The sequence below is a fragment of the Oryzias melastigma genome, linkage group LG14, assembly GCF_002922805.2.
Source record: "Oryzias melastigma strain HK-1 linkage group LG14, ASM292280v2, whole genome shotgun sequence".
NCBI classification, from domain to species: Eukaryota; Metazoa; Chordata; class Actinopteri; order Beloniformes; family Adrianichthyidae; genus Oryzias; species Oryzias melastigma.
Window position 1 is genome coordinate 9,793,615 of NC_050525.1, and position 6,783 is coordinate 9,800,397.

The 6,783-nt window shown below is 40.2% G+C and overlaps 1 protein-coding gene across 1 annotated transcript in view; it reads left to right on the plus strand.

Moving 5' to 3' along the window:
• The first annotated feature begins 3,400 nt into the window (after positions 1-3,400).
• The window catches only part of pcdh1a (protocadherin 1a), a 131,471-nt gene continuing 128,088 nt past the window's right edge, over positions 3,401-6,783 (plus strand). The window contains exon 1 of the mRNA XM_024266098.2: positions 3,401-4,229. The gene's annotated coding sequence lies outside the window, so the exon portion shown is untranslated. The remainder of the gene's footprint in view (positions 4,230-6,783) is intronic.

Genomic DNA, 6,783 nt, shown 5'->3' on the forward strand with positions numbered 1-6,783 from the left:
CTTACAGCCCCTCACAACCCCAATTTAATGTAGTAGAGGTTAAATGGTCAATTGTTTTAAACTAATATTGCATTACACGTCTAGTTGTTACAGTTTTAGTGTATTTTAATGGCTTTCCTTCTATAACAAGGGGTCTATAACCTTTGACCATTTGTTTGGCACTGATCAAATCCTTATAGGAGCCATATAGCCATTTTTTTTACCTTTTTGGAAAATTTGATACTACTATGCATCATAATAAATGTAAATTATTTTTATTTTTGGGTGCAAAAAAATATTGAGATAAACTGGAATTTTCTTAAAGTCGTTTTTTACTTTTAAAACAGAAGCTTTTTTTCAAAATAAAAGACTTCCTGTCCCAAACAGGACCATTCAAGTGAAGCAAATGTATTCTTAAAGAACACAAGACAAAAATGACCTTTTCTCCTGTTATATTTTAGGTTTACTTTGGTGAGCCGTCATCCTTTTTCATACTTACTACTCCTGTTAACTGTAGCATAAACATGAAACATGATTGGTTAATGATCCAGTAGAAAAGGGATGTGAAGAATACACAAATCTATATATTTTGGCCAACTAACTAACTAACCATTGTTATGCATCATAAGATAAAATGTTCTTTAAAGTCATAAAATAAACTCAGCAATCAGAAACAGATTTTTTCCTAGTATTCCTAGTATTTGTAATCTGTGTTCTGGAGGAAGTGCAGAGAAAACAAGGCTTAATGATGTCAGCAGGGATATAAAAACTATTCTAGTTTATCTTCTTGGTTCACCTCAACCAAACTATAAACTTAACCAAAATATATTAAATAAATTCTAAATTATCAACCCTTACTTTTAAAAATTACTATTGTATCATTTTTCTTTAGCCAGAGAGCCACTGTGGAGGGGTACAAGAGCAGTAGGTTCCAGACCCCTGTTCTATGACCATGGTACCATGGACCATCTTCCAGTAGTGGCCGGTCTCTAATAAACGCCGGGTCTATTTGTTGCTTTAGATGCCAGTCTCTAGTAGTGGCCGGGCTTCTTGAAGACTACACCCTATATGTACAGTCGTGCAGACGCCAGGTGTGTGTGTATGGAAGCATTTGTGACTCATAATTAATAAAAGTAAATATTGGAAATGATTTTTGTTTTCACAAGCATTGACTGTTTTGTTCATATAATGGAAATAAGGATATCAAAGAGGTACAAGGATGTATACTTTCTGAATCTGATGGTGACTTAATTTTGGTCATTTATCTATGTGACCTGTCTATGTTGATTGAAATATGTTGTAGTTGACCACGCTTGAAACAAGTAAGAAACTCAAACAATGTAACTGCATTACTTTTCTCTTAAATAAAATGAAAAAAAAATCTCTGAATTGCTTTTTATTGTTCAACACTCATTTTGTAACTTAACTAAGATGATAAAGAAAATGACATTTGACATTTCATTTTCAAAAAGTTCTTTAGTAAATTTGTACAAAAATTCAATTTGAAATATCACCGCTAATTCTGTGACATAATTAAAGTGACAAAGCCAATGAAGACTGCTTTTTTGTTTTTACATCTCGCCGTGCAAAAAGTGTCCCATGTATCAGTTGGAGTTAGCAGTTCCAAGGGCCGCACCACGATGACGTCAGTGCTCCCCCTCTGCTTTAGCTTTGGTTGCTGCTATCGACAAATGATATGCCGCTCTTATTGACTTAGATAACCACAATGGCAAATCCAAAGTTATCATCAAAGGAGCGCGGACATGCAGAAGATATTGCTTAGTAGACATTACACTTTCATATTAAGGTGAGGGTCACATAATATTGACTTGGGGGACCCAAATGGCCCGTGGACCGCCAGTTTGAGACCCCTGCTTTAAATGTTGTGTTTAGCCAGTGGTCGGAACTTAACGCTTGAGAAACGCACGGTAGTCGCCTTTCATCTGCGGTAAAGAAATACTTTCCATGAATTCAGGGCAGAGGAAATTATCATTTATAGTAACAGCCTATTAACTGCTACATTCATTACAAAAATGTACAATATTCATAAAAGAAAAGCCATTAGAACTGTTACAACTAGACTTGACAACAGTGGAAACAGTAACAGTGGAAATTGGCTGGCCATTTAATACACTAACAGTACAGGTGCACACAAATCGAGAGCAATATCGGAGTTTTAAGCTTAATTCCAGTCGAGGAAAATGAAGACGGACATCATGGATCTATTTGTCTACAAGTGGATGCGTCAGAATGGAGTGGAGTAGCCTGCTGATGGTAGTACCTTAATCACAGCTACAAGTGCATTTCTTCATCTGCTCCTAATTCACAGTGATTTGAATACATAGACTCAGTTTTAATCATTAATCTTTTTTTATTAAAAAAATGTTCCCAGTGTTGTTTTAATTATTATTATGAAGTTTTTAACCAAAATCCCACAACTTAAATGTCTTAAAAAGCCATTTTTCATGTTGATCTAAAGCGTCAGTTTCTAAAATCTCCTCTGAGGGGGCGTGGCTTTTGGAGCTGAGACTGAAACTCACACAAAAAAATCCAGTGACGGCTGATTTGACCACAGAAATGTGAACGGCGGCTCATTTGACTGCAGTCAATGTGAAGATACCATCTTCTCTTCTCCAGAACCTGAACTAGACACTAGGAACAGATGAGGGTTTAGTGCATGTGCAGCAGAGCTGTTGTGACTTAAAGAAGGTCACACTTTTGGAGAGTTTTAAATCTAAACTGTTCCTCCACTATCGCGCTGTAGTATCTGCCTAGCTGCTTTTTATCATGTAAATTTTAATTTCTTTTTAAGATTTTATGTATGTATTTATTTATTTATTTTTAAATTGTTTTTAGGATTGCTGTATATTGCATTTTCTTGTGTACAGCACTTTGGGCCTCCTTGGCTGGTGGTGAAAGGTGCTTTATAAATGAATAAATGAATGAAAAATGAAATGAAAGAAGATAATTCATTCAAACAGAGTCTGTCCAAGACAGTTTGATTGACAGAAATTTAAAAGGATAAAAACTGCAAAAACAAAATTATTTCTTATTGCATTTGTTCTCTTTCAAACAAAAAAATACCACACATACATGTAAAAACTCAAAAAACATGTTTGTTTTAAATCAGAGGGGTACTTTAAAGTACTTTCTATATATTCTCCATCATCACAAAAACACAACAAGAACATGACAAAAACACACAAAAAACAAAGTTTTCATTAGATTAAATCTTAAAAAAGAAGGGAAAAAAGCCCAGCATTGAGTCCTTTCATTTCCTCAGCCTTCCTCCTCCCTCCTCTTATTCCGACAGCCTGAGGGTGGCGCCAAATGAATAAATAGTGGCCAACCGCCTCCCATTTTAGGCCACTCATTTTAGTACATGGAACGCATATCAACAAGTAAAATACTGGACTACCTGTTACATCAATTTGGGGCAACCCGCTGCAGTCTGAGTTCCACAGAAATAACAGGAAAAAGCCTCCCCAAGCACCGCGGGTGGGTTGCAGTGAAGGTGGTTGCGCCTGTTTATTACGCAGCTGCTGAGATGACCCAGTTTGATGAGATATTCTTAAACTGTAGGAATCACACAATTTTCCGGCGTGGCAGCCGTGGTATGATGTGATGTTGAGTGTGAAGTTGCTGCGCGCTGCGGTGGATGGGAGCCCCACCTCCTCCCACGCTCGGATGAGTGGAGAGAGCAAGGGAGAGCGGAGAGAGGGGGAGCAACTAACCTCCAGTACCCACAGCATCTCAGCACTTGCTCTCTGGAAATACTTCAGGGCTTCTTCCTTCCTGAGCTGCTCCCTTGTTTTTTTTTTTTTTTTTTTGGATTGCAGAGATGGCTCCTCTGGCGCGGCGGTTCCGCGCCATCCTTCGCGTCTTGTGAGTGCGCTCTGAGCTCCATCCGTCAGGAAGACGACGGTCTCAAAAAGAGAGAAACGCGCCGGAGAAACTTGGATGCTACAGCCAGCGCACATCTTGGGAGGAATCGGTTATTGAGGATTGGGAGGAAGGAGAGAGAGGAGGGGGAAGGATGGCATCCCTGTGGAGCGACACTCCTCGTTGTCCAGCTGTTTTTTAAAACTGCGTAAACTGGGAGAAAAGCTCCGCCTGATTCCCCCTCATCCCTGGAGCTGGAGCTGAAATTGATGAAGAAAGTTCTCAGCACTCCTGGTGGATTTGTGGCTGGAGTTTGAGGGGTTGGAGACCTGGTTTTTAGGACAGAACAATCCAAGTTTCTGGATCAGGTACAGTATTTGAAGTAATTTATTTGAACTGCTGTGGAAAGTTGTTTCTGCATCCTTTAACATCTCCGGCTTTGCAGGGATTTTACACAACAAGTTGCCCGCCGTGCGCCTTGACGCACGGCAAAAGGCTGGAAATAGAGACGATCGCTGATCTAGATCCTTTTTTTAATGGTGGGGGGTGTTACAGGTTGATAAAATGTGGAGAGGCAGCGGTCCAGATATGTCAGCCACTGTGAGGATCCGCTCTGTGATTGATTGGACGATGGATTTCAATTAAGGCGCATGCGAGGAGGCTGAAGTTCCAGCCTCCGCGCCTGATGGTATGAAGTCATTAAGTCTGCGTATCGGCGCACTTCAGCTACAGGGCGCGCGCGCGCGCCTCTATCTGATTCGTACCGGGCGATCGGCTAATTGCATTTTACAACACCATTATGGTTCTGCGAAGCAGAAAATGCGATCCAATCGCATCACCCCCTCCCTCCCCGTCATCCACTTCCCACTGCAAACATCAAATTAATCGCCGTGGATCTTTTACTCACGCGAAACAAATTTTCTGCGCAAACAGAACTGTGGTGGAGCGTCTTCCTCCCCCCGCGGGAGAGATCTGCTTATAATTGGGAAGTGGGTTTGGGTGGGTGGGAGGACGAGGGGGGGACCTTTGATCTGCGCATCTGCACTAGAGATCTCCAAAGATCTGTGTGAAAAGGGTGTTGTTTGTCACCACTCCGGCGCACATTTCGATGGGGGCGCTGCGAATAGGGATGCCGGTCCAAGTTCCCACACTCAACTGTAGGCGAGGCTCCAAGGGGGTCAAAACAGAGCAGATCAAACAAGGCACTAACCCACTTTCAGCCCTCATCTGACAAACATCTATCTATCTATCTATCTATCTATCTATCTATCTATCTATCTATCTATCTATCTATCTATCTATCTATCTATCTATCTATCTATCTATCTATCTACTTAGACAAATGAAATGTTTCTAAAGTCATGGGTTCATCTTCATTATTGGTTTGGCTTTTCAGTCATTAAAAAGTACCTCCTCCCCCTTTTTTTTTACATTTTGCAGTAAATTCTACTGGTAGATCAGCTGTGTAAGGAGACCCATAGCTGAGATACTACCCATCATAAATCATGCTGGTGGGAGGGTAATGGATTTTACCTGTTATACTAGCTGAAGGCGCAGAGTCAGCCAATATATCAAATCACATCAGTTGAGAAAATCATTAAATCACCCGTTATCTCTCCACGCTAGCTAAGCACAGACGAGCGCTTCCTACCTGCACAAATTCATGAACTTGATTTGTAGCAGGTGAAAATGCGGCTTCTGCAGGATCCCAGTGCAAAAAAAAAAAGAAAAAGCTCTTTACTGCAAAGTAAAAAAAAAAAAAAAAGAACTATCCAGTAATGACTCTCTGTTTGGTCCTGACACCACCCCCAGCCCTTTCATATTTTAGTGGCCTGAAGTGATGCTTAAGCAGGACCTGTGGAGCGGCCAACTTAAAGAGCAAATGTCACCTATTCAGTCATTGACTTGGCTCAGTCTGTAGATAGTCTGTCTCTATGGCAACAAGAAATACGGGTAGTTAAAAATGAGGGACGATGTAATTGTATTACGCGTATGCGTCTGTTCTTATGTGTAATGACTTGGCATGCTCACATGCATTTAGCTACAAAGTCCTATCTTTTTTTTATTTATTTATTTATTTATTGTCTTTCCGTGCAAGTTTCTCCTGAACCCCTGATGGAGAGCGTTCCAGCTCTATGCAGATGAAATGTTAATTTTGCCTAAAAAAATGATGGTAATTGTGAGTGAATGAGTCAAGCTTTTAAAAACGTGATGGATAAGCACACAGTTCCGTAAATGGAAAATATTGGTTTGGATAAGGAAAGAATGGAATTCAGTGTTCTTAAAAAAAATCAGTTTCACAGCTCTTGGAGCGCCAAAGGTTTTCTTGGCAAAACAAACGTGTTGCACTTTTGAGAGCAGGATGCTTAACATGTGTAGAGACTTTTCCGTGCTGTCCTCCAGCTTTTGTAGGAGTGATCCTGGCAGGTAAGGAAGGATGGTTGCAATTTTGTTATGTAGCCTGGCCTCATTAGAGCAGAGAAGTGTCTCTTTGTCGAGAGCTAGATCTGGAGACAGGCTGAGGAGTTGAAATGAAAGGTAAAAGTTGACTCAGTAGAACCTTTTTGTTGATTACCGTAGCAGTAGCTCCACCATTGACTGCTGCGCCTTCAAGTGTTGTTGGTGGACGGAATACTTAAAAAGGGTTCTGAGACAGATGGAGTAGATTTGGATGTGTGTTTTGAGTAGCACTAAAAACTGTAATATTTTTTCAAAAAATGACTCAGGAGAGTCTTACATATGGAGTACTTCTGGTTGTGGTTACTCATTTCAAGATATACACAGTGTTCCATCAAAATATTATGATTTTTTGCAAAAGTTGAGTGTTATAGTAAATATACCAACACAGCTAACATGTAACAGCATTGGACTGGGTGTTTTTAAGTGTTATTAACCAGGTTGGGAGTTAGCGTAGTCACTGTA